We start from the raw sequence: 23,615 nt of genomic DNA, 5'->3' as shown, positions 1-23,615 counted from the left end.
AATGGGCATTCTGTTCAACGTTTTAAAAATTAGCTTTTTGATTTAATTTCACATGAGGAACGAAACCAAGTAGCCTTCACTAGATGAATCTTTAAATAATTGGCAAAAGAACCAGAGAGGAGATTTTTTCTTTAGGCAACGTGTTGTTGTGATCTGGAACGCACTTCTTGAAAGCAGGGTGGAAGCAGATTCAATGGGGAATTGGATAAATACTTGAAAGGGAAACAAAAAATTGCAGGGCTATGGGGAAAAGAGCAGAGGAGTGGGACTAATTAGATAGCTCTTTCAAAGAGCCGGCACAGGCACGATGGGTCGAATAGCCTCCTTCTGTGGTGTATGATTTTACATGTAAGGAAATAGCTTTATTAATAATAATAATAATAATAATAATTCAACTTTATTGTCATTGCACAAGTACATGAACAACGAAATGTGATCTTGAAAAAAATTGAAAAATACATGGCTAATATTTTAAGCGCCTTATTATTATATAAACAGCAGAAATATCATCATTTGTGACATCACCCTCGGGAAAACGATTATTCGTTTTAATCTTGAAGTAAGTACGACTTAGGAGTAGTTGAAACGAGTAGCATAGGTGCATTTAAGGGAAAGCTAGATAAGTACATGAGGGAGAAGGGCATAGAAGGTTATACTGATGGGGTGAGATGAAGAGTGGTGGGAGACTCGTGTGCAGCATAAACAGCGGCATAGACCAGTTGGGGCAAATGGTTTGTTCCTGTGCTGTAGAATCTGTAACTATATTTAGCCCGTGGCTGACATGACCAATGTGCTGAATGTGCAATGCCAGATACAGCAAATTAATGGCAGAATTGTCTTGTCCGCCAAATAAATTTATGCAGTTGTGTTAACATCTCGTATCAGTAAGATTGGAATATCTTTAGTGTCCATTTTTAAGGCTTTAATTGATAAAATAACTCCCCCCCCCCCCCCCCCTTCCACCATATCATAACACCTTTGCTTGAATTTAGAGCCCTTCTTTGATTATTGTGTGTGGCTCTTAAAAGAGCCGTTGTGGTTTTTTAAAAATTATTTTACATGGTCGGCCTAAATGGAGTTGGTGTATTTGGAAACAGCTTTCATTCCTTCAGAGACGGCGTGTTTGGCCAGTTCCCCCGGCAGCATGAGGCGGACAGCGCTCTGGATTTCCCTGGCCGAGATGGTCTGCCGTTTGTTGTAGTGAATGAGGTGCTTGGCCTCGGAGGCGATGCGCTCGAAGACGTCGACAACGATGGAGTTCATGACACTCATGGCCTTGGATGAGATCCGAATGGCGGGGTGAACCTGGGTCAACACCCTGTATACGTACGTAGAATAGCTCTGTTTGCGGATTTTCCTCCGCTTCTTGGGTACTTTCTACTTCATTTTAGTAAGCGACTGCTTCGACGCCTTGCGAGACACACCGCCCATACCCGCCGCCTCCGGAATGACCGTCAGTTCAAATAACCTGCTACACAATCAAATAAATCGCTCCGGCTCTCGAATATATAGACCCCGTTATGCTAATGAAGAATTAGAAAGAATTATTTCCTATTGGACAAACTCCAGCTTTAAACCAATTAGCTTTCAGATTGTGTTACCTCACTCGAAGGAGCGGGCCAATCAGAAGCGCCAGACGGTTTGGTTTGTGTTGGCGATCCCGAGCGGGAACCACTGGCAGCAGCGCGAGGTGACCTTTGACACCAAAGGCCGCACCCAATGCAGCCAAGCGCTTGGGCTTTTCATCTTTATAAGCAATGCCGGTGGAAGATCTCCTCAAACATTCACAGAGATCCCGGCAATCTCTTCAGGGAGGCGTTAGACCCAGATGGCGGATCAGGATAGGTTAACCTGGTCAGTTCTCTTACCAGCTGTGATTTTCTAGCGTTATGTTTAATTTTATCTGTGATAGTGAATGCTTCTTAAACTCGCAAAATACTGTGGATGCTGGAAATCTGATCAACAACAGAAAATGCTGGAAACATTCAACAGGCCAGGCAACATCCGTGGATCTGAACAGCAATAGATTGGGAGAAGGGGGTGGGGGAGTGCAATGAGACCTGGGTGTCCTTGTGCACCAGTCGCTGAAGGTAAGCATGCAGGTGCAGCAGGCGGTTAAGAAGGCAAATGGTATGCTGGCCTTCGTAGCGAGAGGGTTCGAGTACAAGAACAAGGATGTCTTGCTGCAGTTGTACAGCGCCTTGGTGAGACCACATCTTGAGTATTGTGTGCAGTTTTGGTCGCCTTATCTCAGGAAGGATGTTCTTGCCATGGAGGGAGTTCAGCGAAGATTCACCAGATTGATACCTGGGATGGCAGGAATGACGTTTGAGGAAAGATTGGGACGTTTGGGCTTATACTCGCTGGAGTTTAGAAGAATGAGAGGGGATCTCATTGAAACTTATAAATTCCTAACAGGACTAGACAGACTAGATGCAGGAAGCATGTTCCCGATGGTCGGGGAGTCCAGAACCAGGGGTCACAGTCTAAAGATAAGGGGTAAGCCATTTAGGACAGAGATGAGGAGGAATTTCTTCACCCAGAGAGTGGTGAACCTGTGGAATTCTCTACCACAGAAGGCAGTGGAGGCCAATTCATTAAATATATTCAGGAAGGAGTTAGATATATTCCGTAAGGCTAAGGGGATCAAGGGATATGGGGAGAAAGCAGGGACAGGGTACTGAGTTTGGATGGTCAGCCATGATCTCATTAAATGGCGGAGCGGGCTCCCAACTGATAGGACAGATAGAGAGAAACTATTTCCGCTGGTTGGGGAGTCTAGGACTAGGGGGCATGGTCTAAAATTTAGAGCCAGGCCTTTCAGGAGTGAAATTAGGAGACACTTCTACACACAAAGGGTGGTATAAGTTTGGAACTATCTTCCGCAAATGGCAATTGATGCTGGATCAATTGTTAATTTTAAATCTGAGTTTGATAGGTTTTTGTTAACCAAAGGTATTAAGTGATACGGGGCAAAGGCAGGGAAAGTGAGTTAGGTCACAGATCAGCCATGATCTCATTGAATGGTTCGAGGGGCTACATGGCCTCCTCCTGTTCCTATGTTCTTTCATGGTGGCTGGCTCAATATCCTGGAATTCCCGACCTAACTCCATTATTGGAGGGCAGTCATCACAAGAAGCAGCAGTTCAAGGAGAATGCCCACCACCACCTTCTGAGGGCTGCGAGATAATAAATGCAGACTTCCCAGTGTTGCCCACATCCCGAGAATGAATTAAAAAAAACACAAAGTCTCATTCTCACAATGTCAAAACAACAAAGACACTCCTCCTAAGCTTACCTCCAACATGAGATTGATGCTTGAAACACGTTTGCTCACTTCTTATGTCTTTTCTTTGGGGCCGTAAGGAAGCACTGGGTTGAAAATCTACTCCGTCCTCTAGTGAAGTCATGCTTTGACCCTGTTATCAGCATGAATTGGTAGATCGTCATTTAAGTACATCACTCCAGAGACTTGAGGACAGAATCCAAACTGACACTCCCAGTGCAGTACTGATGGGCTGCCGCACTGTTGGAGGTGCAGCCTTTCGGATGAGATGTTAAGTTGAGGCCCCATATGCTCTCTCAGGTGGACGTAAAAGATCCCATGGCACTATTCGAAGCATAGCAGGGGGAGTTATCCCCAGTGTCCTGGTCAACATTTATCTCTCCCAGAGTGGTGAACCTGTGGAATTCTCTACCACAGAAGGCAGTTGAGGCCAATTCATTAAATATATTCAAGAAGGAGTTGGATATATTTCTTAAGGCTAAAGAGATCAAGGGATATGGGGAGAAGGCAGGGACAGGGTACTGAATTTGGATATTCAGCCATGATCGCATTGAATGGCGGAGCAGGCTCGAGGGACCAAATGGCCTACTCCTGCTCCTATCTTCTATGTTTCTCCAACAACAGTTAAAAACATTATCTGGTCATGATCTCATTGCTGTGTGTGGGGACCTTGCTGTGCACAAATTGGTTGCCGCGTTTCCCACATTAAGTGACTGCACTTCAACTAGTACTAGTAATTGGCTGTAAAGCACTTTGGGACATCCTGAGTTTGTGTAAGGTGCTGTATCAATGCAAGTCCTTCTGTCTTTCATCAGGGCTGGACTCCAGTTCCCGGTCGGCCGCATGCACTGGCTACTACTACGCCGACCGTGTCGGGGCCGGAGTTCCCATCTACCTTCAAGCGAGAGCTGGACCTGTTTCTGACTGGGGCAGAGGTCACCTCTTACAGAAGATGAGTACTGCAGAGTGATCTCGTGGACTCGTTTCCATCGCCTAGATGAGTCAGAGAGGAAATTCCCCCCAAATTGGCCTGTTTTAAAAAAAATGTGGCTATCCGCCTCTCCCAGGGTGTTACATGGCTTCGGGTTGTGGGTGGAGACCGTATATATTGTGATTCACAGGTTGTGCAGTTGTGTGAGACAGGCTGGGCGGACCAGAGGGCTTTTACCTGCCCCCATTGTTCCTGTGTATGTTCGTACCTGGCCGCTGACCTTGAGGACCGCGCTGTGCCCCATGGTCCATGACCCATGAGACAAAGTATGCTAATTAGGGATGGGTAAGACGCCGCTTCCTATTCGCTAAATATTTGTAATGTGTCTATTCTGCTTAGCTAAAGACCAATCAGAAACAAGTGAAAGTTATTCAACCAATGAGAAACGACCGCATCCCGATCTGGCTGAAACGTATAAAAGGAGAATTGACCGGCACCAACCGGTTTATTAGAGTCGGTGAGATTTTTTATCCAGATGTTGGGCCGTGGTAAAACTGGAGGCAAAGGACGAGCCAAGTCCAAGACCCGCTCCTCCCGAGCCGGTCTCCAGTTCCCGGTCGGCCGCATGCACCGCCTGCTGCGAAAGGGCCACTACTCCGAGCGGGTGGGGGCCGGAGCCCCGGTCTACCTGGCCGCCGTCCTCGAGTACCTGACCGCCGAGATCCTGGAGCTGGCCGGCAACGCGGCCCGCGACACAAGAAGACCGGCATCATCCCCCGCCACCTGCAGCTCGCCATCCGGAACGACGAGGACCTCAACAAGCTGCTGGGCGGGGTCACCATAGCCCAGGGCGGGGTCCTGCCCAACATCCAGGCCATGCTGCTGCCCAAGAAAACCGGCCACCCCAGCAAGGTTTACACCTAAATGACAAACATCAATAAATCGATTCAACGGACCACAAAGGCTCTTTTCAGAGCCACCCACCTCCTCTTTCTGAAGAGCTACCTCCTAACTTTCATTCCCAATTGAGCTCCTTGAATGGGCTGTTGTTAAAAACCCGCCTTGACCTCCTTTAATGAGTAGGTCACTAATCTTAATGGACCAAAGATCGTGAACAACGGGCGCCCGAAATCAGGAAAGGTGTCTGAGGTGGGCGAAGCTCTGCTCAGGAGGAAAAGCCAGGTTCTAATGGTGCTGCTGGAGAGCGAGGCTCCATTTGGAAAATGTGCCCTGTGGTGCTCCTTTATGTTGCCTGAAACGAACGCCTCTTTGGTTCGAGGGGACGGTCGCTTCACTCAAAACAGAAAGGGGGTAGAAATTCATCTGGGGCGGTCGTCCAAAACTGGCGGAATAGACTGGGCCGCCAGTTAAACGTCCCGCCCAATATTCAGTTCTATTGATGGGGGAGGGATCATTTTAACTTAACCCGCCCAGCGGGAACAGGTTCCGGTTTTACACCTCAGCCGATTGTAGTCTTCTTCACTTCTTGCGGCGAAGGTTCACCCAGGTGGTAGCGGATCAGGACTTGGGTGTCGCACAGTTTATATTGTTTCCATTGAAGTTGCGGGGTGGGGGTAAAAGCGTAAATTCACCGCGCTATTGGAGTGCAAATTCGGGTGTCGAGCTGACCTCGCCTTGTTCTCGTTTGAGCGGGTTAGGTTAACTTCGGGTCTGAAATTGGTTTTGCTCCGTCGATGGCTGGAGCACCCTTGGTGGCCGTCTGTTTACCGGGAGCTTTCTCTTCAATTGATTTGCCTGCAGTTTGCTCGATTTCTGTCATCTTCTGACAACCACCACCAACCCCGTAGATCTGCCCAGTTGTGCTTTTATATGGTCTACCCATTGGCTTCAAGGTTGAAGTATTGAGCGTACTCGGAGTGCTTTTCAATGTCCTTCCTCATGTATCGAAGATGCCGTCGCTCCTTTTATATTCTCCATTTTCTTCAGGCTGGTGTGCGATCTTTTCTCCTGTCTTGTACCTCATTGATAGCTCGTTATTCTTACTCCTTCCTCCCTCCTCATGGAAATCCAAACCCATCCCACAGTCTCCGACACAAGCTCATGCTTTCCCAATACTGGAGCATTTGAGAATGGCCTGGATGCTCAGTGATGGCTGAAAACAGACACCAGTGAACGTTAAATCAAGCAAGTTGAGAAGCACCTTTTTTTTAGGATTGCTCAAAAACCCTAATCTATAATATCCTCAGATCCCTGATCATTCCTTTCCAGACGAGTAGTTACAGTAAACAGTTACAGCAATTGTTTTGATTCTTCATTCACAGGATATGGGCATTCCAGTCAAAGCCAGCTTTTATTGCCCATTCCTAATTGCCCTTGAGGTGGTGGTGAGCCGCCTTGCTTGCTAGGCCATTTCAGAGGGAAATTAAGAGTCAACCACATCCTGTGGGGCTGGAGCCACATATAGACCAGAACATTCCTCCCACTGTGTCTCTCTGAAAGAACTTTCAATTAATCCCACTTCCCTGCTCTTTCCCCATAGCCCTGCAATGTTTTTTCCTTTTTAAGTAGAGATCCAATTCCCTATTGAATCTATTTCCACCACTCTTTCAGGCTCTGTATTCCAGATCGTACCAATTGGAATCTGTATGATCTTCTGCTCCCTGCTCCCTGGCTGCTGAGTAATGAATATGGTCTGCAGACTCTTCAGCAAACAGGTTGGAAACTTCAATCTGCAATGTTATTATTGAGCCCGACTGCATCCTATGATGAGGTTTGAACCATTTGACATAGTGGTCGACGGGGCAGCAGGCTTGTGCACTGCACTCTACACAGATAGACCATTCCCAGAGGGACATCAAGAGCTGCAGGTATATCCATTCGTGCGGCGAGCGCGGAGTATCCGGAAAAGTGCTTCTGAATCTTGGATTCATACAAGTGCTTCTTAGAATTCAGAAATTAATTCGGAAATGGGCGCAAAACACACCAATTTGGAAATCGCAAAACGGTCGGTATCGCTTCGGCCGTCTGTTATACACACCGCCCAATATTCAGTTCCATTGCAGTGAATGCAATTAAATATCAGGCGCTGCCTATACCGGGCGGGCGATCTGATACCGCCAGTTCTGCGTCACAGCCGGAGACATGTCTCCCCCTTATGGTTGACACAGTCTTCCCTGCAACAACAGCTTTGGGGAAAGATGTATTAGCATAGGTTCAACAACTTTAAAAATAAATTTGCGTGCGTGCCCGCAAGAAGGCGGAGGTTTTCCGTTTATGCATTTGCCGGCCCGCGATTATCCTCCACTTCCCGCCTAAGCTAGAAAAATGCCGGGCCAGCGAGCGCAGAAGCGGAAAATCCCGGTTAAACTCCAGGGAAACACATATCTTTAGCGTCATTGGGAAATTTCTGCCGAATTACTTTCAGTGCCAGATCAGATCAGAATGTTTAATTGCCGCTTTTTTTTTTAAAAAGGAAATGTATTTTAATATAAAATCTCCGTAGATGACTAACTTTAAACACAGAATGGGTCACATGTGATTATTATGTTTCCGACAGCCACTATTGAATTGTCCGTGGACTCTGAGGTTCTGCCTATGTTTCAGTGTCAAATCGGCTGAAGAAAAGGGAAGGGATTGATCAGGTCCATAATGTGCCCCATGTGTGTGTTGAAATAAATAAGGAACACATCGACCCAGTTCACATCAAATAACCTATAAGGATCTGGTCTGTTGCGTCCCTGGCCATCAATTAGATTGGGCGGTGATTACATAACGGAACACCCACAACTGCGACTGAGCGGTTGTAACCCTCGATTTAATAGTAACGTTGAAAAGTTCGTATCTAGTGTGTTATTTTCCCCGGGATCCATTTATTCCTGATGTAATGGATTAGATGGGACCTCAAGCCTTGGAATGTATTGTCGAACACCTTTTAGTATTTAAAAAATACGAGGAGCAAGCAATTGACATATTTATTTTTATATCTGCACCGTAAGAATTGAATTTACAAGCATTAATTCGCCACGATCACCATCATTCAAATGGTATCAGTTAAGATTAGAAATGCTCTTTAAGACTTCCAACCCATCCTGAAAAAAATATCAAATATCTGGTTATGTAAAGCTCGCTAATGAGCAGGCGGACGGAGTAAACCTGGTAATAATTAGTGGTACAATGACATGGAAATGTGGTGCATTATAAAGTTGTCTTGTGAACTGGGCTGAGTTTCAAACCAGACTGGTTGGCTGTCCATTGGAATTGAAATTACGCCCTGATCAGGTCAGAGTATGGAGGCTCCTAACTCTCTTATTGCTCATTAGTCCCATCACCACGCCCCCCCCCCCCCCCCCCCCGCCACCCCGCAATAAAAAAATCACATTTGGCACAGCCTTTAATTGACTAAGGACGTCGTTTTGTGTTTAAACGGGGGCGGGGGTGGGGGGCGGAAACTCACATCATATTCTGAAAATAAATTTTCAAGTTTCCTCCCTTTCAAAAATAAATGAGCTGTTACTGAACAGCATTTTAAACGAATTTTATTTGGAAATACCCAGCGTTTCCACCCATCGCCCCTCCAACAAATCAGGAAAAGAAAAGTTCCAACACAAGCACGTTTCAAAAGACTACATCACATTCTTGGATAACAACAGAAAAGCTGGAAACACTCAGGCAGCATCCGTGGAGAGAGACAGAATTAACGTTTCAGGACTGGGACGTTAACTCTGTCTCCCTCTCCACAGATGCTGCCTGGCCAGCTTCCAGCATTTCTGTTGTTATTTCAGGTTTCCAGCATCCGCAGTATTTTGCTATTGTATCACATTCTTGGAGCCGTGAATTCCCCAGAGCAGGAATTTGTGAAGTCAAGCGATCCCATTGGCTTAACCCAACTGGACTGTGCGCCGTCCCGGTCCCTGAATTATCTGTGCTACTGCGGCCACCTTCACGGGATCCTGGCAGCGCAGCCGAAAGCCCAGCACCGGGGGTTCCCGCTGATAGTTGGAGCCGAGCAGCCCCGCTTTGAGGGAGAATTCTCAATTCGGGCCAAAGCCGGCGTTTAGGGCGACATTTCCCGGGCGGAAGGGGCAAAACGCCGAAAGGCGCCGCCGATTTTCGCACCTGGCCCCACTTTCGGCGTGGTTTTCGGGAAGCCGGGGCCGCCACGCCGCCGCCGCCCGACACGGTGCAGCCGGTGCCTTGGGGCGGGCCGGGTGCCGGAGGCCGGGGCGGGCGGGTTTTGCAGGAATCGGGGGTTTTAATGTCAGGGAGAAACACAAAAAGGCTAAAGTCAAGAGGTCAAGGGGTGGAGGGGCGGGGCCAGGCGGCGGGTTTACCCCACTCCGTCCGCCTTCCCTCTATAAAAGCGGCGGCTCCGGCTGGCAGCGCCTTCAGTTTCAGCACCGTTTGGTGCGAGGTTGGGACAGGGAGACAGAAAGAGAGTAAAGAGCGGCTCTTAACCCAACCCTAGTCCCGGTATCACACCAGCCCCTGAGTATGGCTGACAACAACCAGAAGGCGGAGGAGGTGGTGGGAGATTCGGGCATGGTGGAGAAGCCGAGTGTCAAGAAGCGGCGGCGGCAGCAGCAACTCCGTCATCGCCAGCAGCAGCGGCCGGTTCCGCCGCGCCGCAAGAAGACGGGCCCCACGGTGACCGAGCAGATCCTGCAGGTGGCGACTCACACCGACATTCAGGCGGCAGCCGCCCCCTCCCCGGCATCGGCGGCCCCCGCGCCATTGAAGGAAGAAGCGGCCAAGAAAAAAACATCGGCCACCCGCCTAACCCCGGCCGCCTCCAAGAAATCGGCGGCTGCCAAGAGTTCGGCCGCCAAGCGCCCGGCGGTGGCCCGGCCCCGCAGAGCGGCGCCAACTCGCCGCAAGCCCAAGTTGGCGGCGGGGCGGGCCAAGGGCCGGGCCGGCTTCCACCTCAAGCCCAAAGCCGCCAAGGGCCGCAAGGCGCGGCTCGACCACAAGTTGAAGCCCGCTCGCGGCAGGAAAGTGGCGGCCAACCCCCGCCGGGGGCGATCGGCGGCCGCCAAGCCCAGGAGGTCGGTGGGGCGGCCGCGGAAAAACCCTATTGTCCGCGGCTACCGGGGGAACTACGCCTGCCGCTAAACATGAGAAAATCCTGTGAAAAGAAAATTTATACCTGAACACAACGGCTCTTTTCAGAGCCACAGATTTTAACCAAATTGATCTATAAACTGCTGGCCATTGCCAAATATGTTTTTTCTGAACACGGGTCACTAGTTGGAAAATGATGAAGTATAAATCTTTTCGCAATGTAAAAGGATACCGAAATAAACTCGATAAAAGCAAATCTCCCTTTCGGAAGTTTTATAAAATGATCATTTGATTACGGGGAGTTGAGGGATAAGGACTCCGATGAGGAATTTCTTTACCCAGAGAGTGGCGAACCTGTGGCATTCTCTACCACAGAAGGCAGTGGCGGTCAATTCATTAAATATATTCAAGAAGGAGTTAGATATATTTCTTAAGGCTAAAGGGATCAAGGGATATGGGGAGAAGGCAGGGACAGGGTACTGAATTTCAATCATCAGCCATGATCGCATTGAATGGTGGAGCAGGCTCGTGGGGCCGACTATGTTTATATGAAATTAAAAGGCGAAAAGTGCTCTGATTATTGGGGGAAATTAAGAGCCGGTGTGAAGATTTTCCCCTGCTTGAGTCGGGATTACTCCAAGCTCATACGATGGCCACACGAAAGATCACACACACGTCAGATGGGCACCACACAAGACGTTAGTTATTAAGCTTTTCACAATCACAGAATCTACAGTGCAGATAGAGGCCATTTCGGCCTATCGAGCCTGCACCGACACATATCCCACCCTATCCCCGTAACCCCACGTATTTAATCCCCTAACACTAAGGGTCAATTTATCATAGCCAAATCAACCTAACCTGCACATCTTTGGACTGTGGGAGGAAACCGGAGCACCCGGAGGAAACTAGTTTGATTGGATCCGTGGTTGGATTATTTTTCAGTGCTACCCTCTTAAAGACGGTGTATTTACTGGACTTGTGTCCGTTGCCACCTTTCCCGATCCAATTAAAGTGCTTTTTGAAATACTAATTGATGAACCCCCACTTATCGAATTTCACAGGCTGTTGATGGGCGGTAATGTAAGTTATTTATAACAATAGTTAAAATAACTAATTTTCCACCCACTCAAAATTATTTCATTGTCAGTAAAGCGCTTCGGGACGTCTTGGGGTCGTGGAAGGCGCGATATAAATGCAAGTCAATTAAAAAAAAAATTGAACACACCTTTCTCCCAAATGCTGGACGAACTGCTGAGCGTTTCCAGTAGTTTCAGTATTTTTTTTGTTTTTAGTTCCAGGTTTTTCATTTTTTGTACCTGTAAAATTCACCGCTCATTGTTAAAACAAATGACAGAAAAATACTTTAAATTAATTGACAGGAGTCTGAGACAACTAATGTAAATACTGGAGATGGGGAAATCTTTGGGACATTCTTAGACTTTTATTTATGTTCATATATGTCCCAACGACAGACATCCTATAAAGTGATTTCATTCGGTTTTGTGGACGAGTACTCGACATGGCTGGCTCCTTGTCCCCTAGACTGATCGTAAACTTTTCTCTGCATCCCAGATTAATGTTAACGGAGGATAACACTAATACGATTGTTTAACACATAAATGCATCGGTTACACAATTTAATAGGACGGTGTCTGCATTTCACTAGTAAATACATTACACTAGTGTTTACTCGGGTCATTGTGCTGGTGTGTTTTTTCCTCAGTTTCCACATGCAGTGGATCCTAACAGAGTTGTACAATTACTGAACTGGGTTCATTCCTTCTTGCGGATGCAGCAGCCCAGCTGGATTTCCTTGGGAATGACGGTGACCCGCAGAGCAAGGATGGCGCACTGTCCTGGGAGCCCCACCTCAAGCAAAGACCGGTCTTGAAATCCTGAGCGATCTCCCCAAGCAGTTTGAAGATAACTTAATTCGTGGCAGTGGCGGGTTTGCGACTGAGCCCATGGCGCTCGGCTGGTCTTGGCGAGGGTTCTTCACTCCCGTCTTGTAGCCACGGCACTCCTAGGGGGGCAGCAATGGTTTCTAAATCTGTCTTTCTGAGGCGTTTTCCCCAAACGGTTTCGCCTCCTGTCACTTCCTCTCTGGTACCCGCTCTGAACTCCAAATTGAAGCTCAGAAAGATGCGAGAGAACTCTCCCGGAGTGGAGGGCCAAATTATTTGCACCGGGGGCTATTCCCGAGATGTTAGTAATCTACTGAAATCCCCAAACCCCGCTCCCCACAACAATTCACAAACCAAAGACGGTCCTCAGCCCAGCAGTAATCTGTCTGCCGAGCTGCCGAGAAAGGCGGCTGCAGAAAAACAAGTCATCACCTGCTGCTTCCAACATCACCTCACTGGGGAACCGACTTTAACTCAAGTCCAAACTGAGATGCGGAGAGCAATCAGAGCAAACATTGCGTCTTCTGCACCGTGATGGCGAGTGTAGAAAACAGTCACGAAAAGGCAGGAAAGAAAAGGATGAAAATGAATAAATAATCGAGGAGCTGATGCCAAGATTTGACATTAAAAGCCTGTATTATGGTAAAAGGAAGAGAAGAACTTGAAGATCTGGGAACTGTGTTGTATTGAGACAATTGGCTTCATGAACTGTCCCAAATTACATATCCGGGAAGGCATTATCACTCCAGCCTGGCCCACGGTTTGGAAATAAAACGAATCCCCTCGTGTAATGTGTTTCTTCTTAAACATTGAAGGAGCTGAGACGAGCCCAGGAGGTGAGACCTTTGGCTCTGCAGCGTCCGGTTCGCCTGGTTAAATAGCGCCGGCTGCTGGAAACTCTTCATTCCCCAACACACACTCAGATAGAGAGAGAGAGAAAAGGTCCCAGCCCAAGCCATGGCCGACACTCTCCCTGCCAGGAGCACCAGGAGGAAGACCAGGGCTGTGCCCCCGGCCAGGAAACCCGGCGCCACCGTGTCCCAGCAGATCCTGGAGGCGGTGGCGGCCACCAAGGAGCGCCGGGGGCTCTCGCTGTCGGCTCTCAAGAAGGTCCTCTCGGGCCGCGGCTACGACGTGGCCAGAAACAACTGGCGGGTCAACCAGGCGATCCGGAGCCTGGTGACCAAAGGCTCGCTGCTGCGGCCCACCGGCACCGGCGCCTTGGGCTCCTTCAGGCTCAGCAAGACGTGGGGCGACCGGGAGGAGGAGGAGAAGCTGTAGAGGGAGCCCGCCGCCGCCGCCAGGGAGAGGAGGAGGAGGATGAAGCAACGTGCGGTCAGGAAGGCGGCGCCCAGGCGCAGAGGCTCGCCCAGGAAGACCAAGAAACACGGCGCCGCCAGGAAGGGGGCGAGGAGGGCCACCGCCCACAAACCCAAGGGGAGGAAGGCGGCCAGGGCCGAAGGGAAAAGCAAACGCCACCGTGCAAAGCCGAGAAAACTGGCCAAACAACCGGAGCAGGAAGCGGACCAAACCCCCGCTCAGGAGGAGACCTCCCTCTCGGTGAAAGAAAGCCAAGTTTGCTCGGAGCAACAGGACAGCTCCTGAGTGCAAGCGAATCACCCCGAATGGTTGATATATTACAGACTGGGGATAAAAAAAAGTCAACGGCTCTTTTCAGAGCCACAAAATAATTCATCAAAGAGCCGAATTAGATTCGTACCTGGAGGGGTGACCATCAGGGAAGACTAGAAAACTAAAAGTAATATAAGGGTTAAGTCATGGCAGTAGAGCTCGGACCTGTGTCATGCTCCTCCTGTAACATGTGGGAAATCAGGGACGCTTCCTGTGTCCCTGACGACTATGTGTGCAGGAAGTGTGTCCAGCTGCAGCTCATGTGGGACCGCATGACGGCCCTTGAGCTGCAGGTGGACTCACTTTGGAGCATCCACGATTCTGAGAGGGGTGTGGATAGCACATTTAGTGAGTTGGTCACACCGCAGGTTAAGGCCAGCGTAGACAGTACATGGGTGACCAAAAGGCAGAGCAAGGGCAGGAAGGTAGTGCAGAAATCCCCTGGGGTTGTCTCCCTTAGCAACAGGTTCACTGCCTTAGGTACTGTTGTCGGGGGGGGTGACACATCGGGGGAAGGCACCAGCAGCCAGGCTCATGGCACCATGACTGGCTCTGTTGCAAAGAAGGGAGGGAAAAAGAGTGGCAGGGCTATAGTAATAGGGGATTCGATTGTAAGGGGAATAGATAGGGGTTTCTGTGGTCGCGACCGAGACTCCAGGATGGTATGTTGCCTCCCTGGTGCAAGGGTCAAGGATGTCTCGGCGCGGGTGCAGAACATTCTGGAGGGGGAGGGGGAACAGCCAGTTGTCGTGATACATGTTGGTACCAACGACGTAGCTAAAAAAAGGGAAGAGGTCCTACAAGTAGAATTTAGGGAGTTAGGAGCCAAACTAAAAAGTAGGACCTCGAAGGTAGTAATCTCTGGATTACTACCAGTGCCACGTGCTAGTAAGAGTACAGAGAACAGGATAGTTAGGCTAAATACGTGGCTTGAGCAGTGGTGTAAGAGGGAGGGTTTTAAATTTTTGAGGCATTGGAACCAGTTTTGTGGTAGGTGTGACCTATACAAAAGGGACGGTCTACACCTGTGCAGAGATGGAACTGATGTTCTCGGGGTAATTTTTGATAAAGCAGTTCGGGAGCATTTAAACTAGTATGGCAGGGGGCTAGAAACCTATGTAGTGAAATAGAGGAAAGTGAAAGGCAGACAGAAATAAATGATAAAAGGGTGAGGAACAAAAAACAAAGGGCCAAACTAATTCATAAAAAATGTGAGCATAAAAAAAGCCTGAGGGTTTTATACCTTAATGCGAGAAGCATCAGGAACAAGGTAGATGAATTAGCTGTGGAAATAGAGGTTAATAATTATGATCTAATTGGGATTACGGAAACATGGTTGCAGGGTGAGCAGGGCTGGGAGCTTAACATACAGGGGTATTCAGTATTTAGGAAGGATCGACAAAAAAGAAAGGGAGGAGGGGTAGCATTGCTAGTAAAAGAGGGGATAAATGCAATTGAAAGGAAGGATATTAACTCAGTTAACACAGAATCTATATGGGTGGAGCTAAGAAATAGCGAGGGGCGAAAAACATTAATAGGAGTGGTATATAGGCCTCCAAATAGTAAAATAGAGGTTAGGGAGGGCATCACGAGGGAAATTAGAGAAGCGTGCAATAAGAGCACAGCTGTCATCATAGGTGACTTTAACTTACATATAGATTGGACTAGCCTAATCAGTAAAAATAATGAGGAGGAGGAATTCCTTGAGTGTTTGAGGGATGGTTATCTGGATCAATATGTCGAGGAACCAACTCGGGAACAGGCTATATTGGACTGGGTACTGTGCAATGAGAAGGGACTAATCAGTAATCTTGTTGTACGGGGACCCTTGGGTCAGAGCGATCATAACATGATCGATTTCTCACTCGAAATGGAGAGCGAAGAAATTGACTCAGAGACTAAGGTCCTGAATTTAAACAAGGGGAATTATGATGCCATGAGACGGGAACTGAGTAGGTCTGAGTGGACAACGTTCCTGGGAGGACTGGAGGTAGATAAACAATGGCAAACATTTAAAGATAGAATGACAAAATTGCAAAAATTGTTTATACCAATCTGGCATAAAAGGAAATCTAAAAAGGTGACTCAACCGTGGATAACAGGGGAAATTAGAGACAGCATAAAATCCAAAGATAGGGCGTATAAAATAGCCAAAAAAAGCGCCAGAGCGGAAGATTGGGAACAGTTTAAGATAGAGCAAAGGAGGGCAAAGGGCATAATCAAGAGGGGCAAAATAGCTTACGAAAACAAGCTGGCGGAAAATATAAAAACTAACTCCAAAAGCTTTTATAAGTATATCAAAAGGAAAAGACTGGTGAAAACCAAAGTTGGTCCATTGCAGTCAGATACGGGGGAATATATAATGGGAAATAAGGAAATGGCAGATCAACTAAATGCATACTTTGGGTCAGTCTTTACGAAGGAAGACACAAAAAACCTCCCTGGGATATCGGGAAAAATAGGGACATTGGCAAAGGAGGAACTGACGCAAATCAATATCTCTAAGGATATGGTGTTAAGGAAGCTAAAGGGATTGAAGGTGGACAAATCCCCAGGGCCTGATAACATGCATCCTAGGGTACTGAAGGAGGTGGCCCTAGAGATAGCGGATGCACTAAGGATGATTTTTCAGAATTCATTAGACTCGGGAACAGTACCGATGGATTGGAGGGTAGCTAACGTTACCCCACTATTCAAAAAGGGGGGTAGGGAAAAAGCAGGTAATTACAGACCTGTAAGCCTTACATCAGTTGTGGGCAAAATGCTGGAGTCCATCATTAAGGATGAAATAGCGGAGCACTTAGCAAATGGGGACAGGATAGGACAGAGTCAACATGGATTTACAAAGGGTAAATCGTGCTTGACTAATCTATTGGAATTTTTTGAGGGAGTAACTGGTAGAATAGATGGGGGAGAGCCAGTAGATGTGGTGTACCTGGACTTCCAAAAGGCCTTCGATAAGGTCCCACATAAAAGATTAGCATGGAAAATTGAGGCTCATGGGATAAAGGGGAAAGTTTTGGCGTGGATAGGGAACTGGCTGTCAGATAGAAAACAGAGAGTTGGAATAAACGGCTCATTTTCTGAATGGCAGGCAGTAACAAGTGGGGTACCACAGGGATCTGTCCTGGGCCCCCAGCTGTTCACAATTTACATTAATGACCTGGATCAGGGAGTCGGATGCAGCATTTCCAAATTTGCAGACGACACTAAACTAGGAGGGGGGGTGGGCTCAGAGGAAGAGACCAGGAAGCTCCAGAGCGATTTGGACAGACTGGGCGATTGGGCGGATAAATGGCAGATGCACTATAATGTGGACAAGTGCGAAGTTATCCACCTTGGGTGCAGGAACGGGAGGGCAAATTATTATTTAAATGGCAATAGATTGGGAGAGGGGGAAGTACAGAGAGACCTGGGTGTTCTTGTACACCAGTCACTGAAGGCGAGCATGCAGGTGCAACAGGCGGTCAAGAAGGCAAACGGTATGCTGGCCTTCATAGCAAAAGGGTTAGAATACAGGAACAGGGATACCTTGCTGCAGCTGTACAGGGCACTGGTGAGACCACACCTCGAGTACTGTGTACAGTTTTGGTCGCCTCATCTGAGGAAGGATGTTCTTGCCATGGAGGGGGTGCAGCGGCGATTCACCAGGCTGATACCAGGAATGGCGGGAATGACCTATGAGGAGAGACTATGTAGTTTAGGGATGTACACACTGGAGTTTAGAAGATTGAGAGGGGACCTCATAGAAGTGTATAAAATTCTGACAGGTCTAGACAGACTGGATGCAGAAGGAATGTTTCCCTTGGCGGGTGAGAACAGAACTAGAGGACATAATTTAAGGATAAGGGCTAAACCATTTAGGACAGAGATGAGGGGGAATTTCTTCACTCAGAGAGTGGTGAACCTGTGGAACTCATTGCCACAGAGGGCAGTGTACGCCAGCTCATTAAATATATTTAAGAGGGAATTAGATATATTTCTACGGGCAAAAGGGGTTAAGGGTTACGGAGAGAAGGCGGGGACGGGATACTGAATTAAAGGATCAGCCATGATCTCATCGAATGGCGGAGCAGGCACGAAGGGCCGAATGGCCTACTCCTGCTCCTATCTTCTATGTATCTATGTAAGACCAGGTGCAGAAGGTCACGGAAGGAGCCCCGAGGAGGGGCGGTTGGTGAGAAGGTCACAGAAGGAGCCCCGGGAGGGGCGGCTGGTGAGCAGGCCTGGGCGTTGGGCTGAAGATTGTCGGACAGGAGGAATGGTGGAAATGGAATGGCGGCGCGCACAGACGCAGCGGCTTTGCTTCTCCCAGGACGGTGCTATTTACGTGAATGTTAATGTTATTTGTACTGGACTCATGGGAGCTTGCAAGATCACATTTCGTTGTTCATGTACTTGTGCATTGTACAATGACAATAAAGTTGAATTATTAATTATTAATTATTAAAATAAATATGCAACACGTCAATCAGTCTGAACGGGAGAACGGTGCGTTACATGTTTGTGGCGAGGTCATTACTTAGGAATAGTCTTCAAAAGTGCCGTGCATTGTCAGCAATTTTAATTGTTTTAGAAGACAGGAATAGGTCATTCAGAACCTGGAGCCCGTTTTGCACGAAGAATTATCGTGGAAGTTGATGTAAGACGAGCCTGGGGGAATTTGCCCGTTTTGGGGGGAGATCTGGAACTTGATACATTGTCTTGTTGCAACCAGGCGAGGCACCTGATTGGCCGGCGCGAGAGGTGATGACCCCGGGGGTTGCTTCTATCGGGTCCGCCTTGTGCCATTAAATAGCAGCGGCGGCGGCTGATGCTGCTTTTTTGATGGCAAGTTGCTGAAATTGTAGATGACAGCCCATCATTAAATTGGGCGAAAGAAAGACTTGCGTTTATATCGCGCGCGTTTTTCACGATCACCCAAAGCGCTTTACAGCCAATGTACTTTTTGGCGTGTAGTCACTGTTGCAAGCTACCACAAACAGCAATGTGATGATGACATAGAAACATAGAAGATAGGAGCAGGAGTAGGCCATTCGGCCCCTCGAGCCTGCTCCGCCATTTAATGAGATCATGGCTGATCATCTAAATTCAGTACCCTGTCCCTACCTTCTCCACATTTCCCTTGATCCCTTTAGCCTTAAGAAATATATCTAACTCCTTGAATATCACAGATCACAGAAACCCCACAGTGCAGATAGAGGCCATTTCGGCCCATCGAGCCTGCACCGACACATATCCCACCCGATCCCCGTAACCCCTACACCAACACATATCCCACCCCTATCCCCGTAACCCCACGTACTTAATCCCCCCTAACACTAAGGGTCAATTTTATCAGCCAATCAACCTAACCCGCACATCTTTGGACTGTGGGAGGAAACCGGAGCACTCGGAGGAAACCCACGCAAACAGGTGTAAAATATATTTAATGAATTGGCCTCCACTGCCTTCTGTGGTAGAGAATTCCACAGGAATAGGAGGATAGAGCAGATGAATGTGTGGCTAAAGAGTTGGTGCAGGAGGGAGGGCTTTAGTTTCCTGGATCACTGGGCCTGCTTCTGGGGAAGGTGGGACTTGTACAAGTCGGACGGGTTGCACCTGAACCAGAACGGGACAAATATCCTTGCGGGGAGGTTTGCTAGCACTGTTCGGGGGGGGTTTAAACTAACTTGGCAGGGGGATGGGATACAGAGTGGAGCTATAATAGGGGGTGATGTACAGCCAAATATAGAGGAAAAAACAAGTCAGACTGGAAGGCAGAGCAAATATGTAATGGCACAAGGGAGTAGGGCAAGGCTGAATGGCATTTATTTTAATGCAAGGAGTCTTACGAATAAGGTGGATGAACTGAAGTTGTTGATGAACACATGGGAGTATGATATTGTTGCTATCACAGAGACATGGTTGAGGGAGGGGCAAGACTGGTAGCTCAATATTCCGGTGTATAGAATCTTCAGGCGAGACAGAGGGGGGGTGTAAAAGAGGAGGGGGTGTCGCAATATTAATTAAGGAGTCAATTACTGCTGTAAGGAGGGATGATATATGAACAGGTTCCTCTAATGACACCATATGGGTTGAACTTAAAAACAAAAAGGGGGCTAGCACTTTGCTGGGAGTGTACTATAGGCCCCCAAGCAGCCAGGGGGAGATAGAGGAGCAGATATGTAGGCAAATCTCAGAGAAGTGTGCAAATAATAGGGTAATCATAGTGGGGGATTTCAACTTCCCCAATATTAACTGGGATAGTCAGAGTGTGAAAGGCTTAGAGGGTGCAGAATTCTTAAAGTGCATCCAGGAGAGGTTTTTGAGCCAGCATGTAGAAAGTCCTACAAGAGAGGGGGCGGTACTGGACCTAATTCTAGGGGATGTGGCCGGGCAAGTGGTAGAAGTGTTAGTAGGTGAGCACTTTGGTGACAGTGACCATAATTCGGTGAGATTTAAGGTAGTCATGGAAAAGGACAAGGATGGACCGGAAATAAAGGTTCTAAATTGGGGGAAGGCCGATTTTAATATGATAAGGCAGGATCTGGCCAATGTGGACTGGGATCAGCTACTTGAAGGAAAATCCACATCGGAGCAATGGGAGTCTTTCAGAAAGGAAATTGAGAGAGTACAATGGCAACATGTTTCCGTAAAGGTCAAGGGTGGGACCAACAAGCCCAGGGAACCTTGGATGTCAAGGGATATACGAGAATGGATTAGGAAAAAAAGGGGGGCTTTTGGCAGATACAAAGGACTAAAGACAGAGGAAGTCCTAGAGGAGTATAAAAAGTGCAGGGGGATACTTAAAAAAGAAATTAGGAGAGCGAGGAGAGGCCATGAAATAACACTGGTGAGCAAAATAAAGGAAAATCCTAAGGTGTTTTCTAAGTATATTAAGGGCAAGAGGATAACTAGGGAAAGAGTAGGGCCCATTAGGGACCAAAGTGGCAAGCTGTGTGTAGAGCCAGAAGATGTAGGTGGGGTTTTAAATGAATTTTTTGCATCTGTGTTCACTATGGAGAAGGACGATGTAGACACAGAAATCGGGCTGGGGGACTGTGTTATACTTGAACATATTAGCATCGAGAGGGAGGAGGTACTAGCGGTTTTAGTAGGCTTAAAAGTGGATAAATCCCCAGGCCTGGCTGAGATGTATCCCAGGCTACTATGTGAGGCAAAGGAGGAGATTGCAGGGGCTCTGGCACAAATTTTCAGAACCTCTCTGGCCACAGGGGATGTGCCAGAGGACTGGAGAACAGCTAACATAGTATCATTATTGAAGGAGGGTAGTAGGGATAAACCAGGGAATTACAGGCCAGTGAGCCTAACATCAGTGGTAGGGAAATTATTGGAAAAATTCTGAGGGAAAGAATTAGTCTCCACTTGGAGAGGCAAGGATTAATTAGGGATAGCCAGCATGGCTTTGTCAAGGGAAGATCATGTCTGACCAATTTGATTGAATTTTTCGAGGGGGTGACTAGGTGTGTGGATGAGGGTAGTGCAGTGGATGTGGTTTACATGGATTTCAGTAAGGCTTTTGATAAAGTCCCGCATAGGAGACTGGTCAGGAAGGTAAGAGCCCATGGGATCCAGGGTGCCTTGGCACATTGGATACAAAACTGGCTTAGTGGCAGAAGGCAGAGGGTGATGGTGGAAGGTTGTTTTTGTGACTGGAAGCCTGTGTCCAGTGGGGTACCGCAGGGATCGGTGCTGGGTCCCTTGCTGTTTGTGGTCTACATTAATGATTTGGATGTGAATGTAAAAGGTATGATCAGTAAGTTTGCAGATGACACGAAAATTGGTGGGGTGGTAAATAGCGAGGAGGGAAGCCTTAGGCTACAGGACGATATAGATGGGTTGGTCAGATGGGCGGAACAGTGGCAAATGGAATTTAAACCTGAAAAGTGTGAGGTGATGCATTTTGGATGGACCAACAAGGCAAGGGAATGCACAATGAATGGTAAAACCCTAGGAAAGACAGAGGATCAGAGGGACTTTGGTGTGCATGTACATAGATCCTTGAAGGCAGCAGAACAGGTGGATAAGGTGGTTAAAAAGGCATATGGGATACTTGCCTTCATTAGCCGAGGCATAGAATATAAGAGCAGGGAGGTTATGATGGAGCTGTACAAAACGCTGGTAAGGCCACAGCTGGAATACTGTGTGCAGTTCTGGTCGCCACACTATAGGAAGGATGTGATTGCATTGGAGAGGGTGCAGAGGAGATTCACCAGGATGTTACCTGGGCTGAAGCACTTCAGCTATGAAGAAAGACTGGACAGGCTGGGGTTGTTTTCCTTGGAGCAGAGAAGGCTGAGGGGGGACCTGATTGAGATGTACAAAATTATGAGGGGCATAGATAGGGTAGATAGAAAGGAACTTTTCCCCTTAGTAGAGGGGTCAATAACAAGGGGGCATAGATTCAAGGTAAGGGGCAGGAGGTTTAGAGGGGATTTGAGGAAAAACTTTTTCACCAGAGGGTGGTTGGAATCTGGAACTCACTGCCTGAAAGGGTGGTAGAGGCAGGAACCCTCACAACGTTCAAGAAGCATTTGGATGAGCACTTGAAATGCCATAGCATACAAGGCTACGGACCAAATGCTGGAAAATGGGATTAGATTAGACAGGACTTGATGACCGGCATGGACATGATGGGCCGAAGGGCCTCTTTCTGTGCTGTCTAACTCTATGACTCTATGACTCTATGACAGGTTCACCACTCTCTGGGTGAAGAAATTCCTCCTCAACTCTGTCCTAAATGGCTTACCCCTTATACTTAGACTGTGACCCCTGGTTCTGGACTCCCCAGCCATCGGGAACATCCTTCCTGCATCTAGTCTGTCTAGTCCTGTTAGAATTTTATAAGTTTCAATGAGATCCCTTCTCATTCTTCTAAACACCAGCTAGTATAAGCCCAATTGACCCAATCTCTCCTCAGACGTCATTCCTGCCATCCCAGGTATCAGTCTGGTGAATCTTCTCTGCACTCCCTCCATGGCAAGAACATCCTTCCTCAGATAAGGCGACCAAAACTGTACACAATACTCAAGGTGTGGTCTCACCAAGGCCCTGTACAACTGCAGCAAGACGTCCTTGTTCCTGTACTCGAACCCTCTCGCTACGACCAGATAATCTTTTTGTTATGTTGATTGAGGGATAAATATTGGCCAGGACACCGGGGAGAACTCCCGCCTGCTCCTCTTCGAAATAGTGCCATGGGATCTTTTACATCCACATTGAGAGAGCAGATGGGACCTCGGTCTCATCCGAAAGACGGCACCTCCAAGAGTACTGCACTGGAGTGTTGGCCTGGATTTTTGTGTTCAAGTCTCTGGAGTGGGACTTGAACACACAATCTTCTGACTCAGAGCCGAGTGCTGCCCACTGAGCCACTGGCTGACACTGGTGGGTGCGCTTCAGCCCTTCCCACCCATGCCCAAGTTGCCCAGACTCTCCCCTGGCGCTAACACCGACCACCAGCAAGAGCAGCAAAAGACGACCCAGAAGAAGAAGCGTCAGCTCCGACCCTACCTGTGCCGCAGGAGGAAAGAGTTGTGGATCTCCCAGCTGATCCTGCAGGCGCCGTCGGCCCGCAAGCAGCGCGGCGGCCTCTCCTCCGGAAGGCGCTGCTGGCCAACGGCCATGAGGTGGAGATGAACCAGGCCCGCGTCCAGCTGGCTGTCAAGAGCCTGGTGGGCAATGGCTCACTGGTGCTGACCCAAGGCCACCGGCTCCTTCGTCCACAGCAAGAGGCAGAAACAGGAGCGGGCGGAAACTGGCTGGGATCAAGGCCAAGAAGGAACCCAATACGACCAAAGGGACAACCAGGAATGTCGGCAAGAAACCCACCAAGAAG

At 48.2% G+C, this 23,615-nt stretch overlaps 3 pseudogenes; 2 read left to right on the top strand and 1 right to left on the bottom strand.

Annotated features, from left to right (window-relative positions):
- Positions 1 to 966: 966 nt before the first annotated feature.
- On the bottom strand, positions 967 to 1,443 carry LOC147096098 (histone H2B type 1-A-like; annotated as a pseudogene).
- A 3,309-nt stretch (positions 1,444 to 4,752) lies between these two features.
- On the top strand, positions 4,753 to 5,440 carry LOC147096097 (histone H2A-like; annotated as a pseudogene).
- Positions 5,441 to 13,099: 7,659 nt separating this feature from the next.
- Positions 13,100 to 13,747, top strand: LOC147096096 (histone H1-like; annotated as a pseudogene).
- Positions 13,748 to 23,615: the final 9,868 nt, after the last annotated feature.

The sequence above is a fragment of the Somniosus microcephalus genome, unplaced genomic scaffold (assembly GCF_052327205.1).
Source record: "Somniosus microcephalus isolate GS21.2 unplaced genomic scaffold, FLI_Smic_1.0 unresolved_chr1, whole genome shotgun sequence".
Classification (NCBI taxonomy): Eukaryota; Metazoa; Chordata; class Chondrichthyes; order Squaliformes; family Somniosidae; genus Somniosus; species Somniosus microcephalus.
Note: the sequence above shows the minus strand (reverse complement) of the source record. Positions and strands in the feature narration are given on the sequence as shown.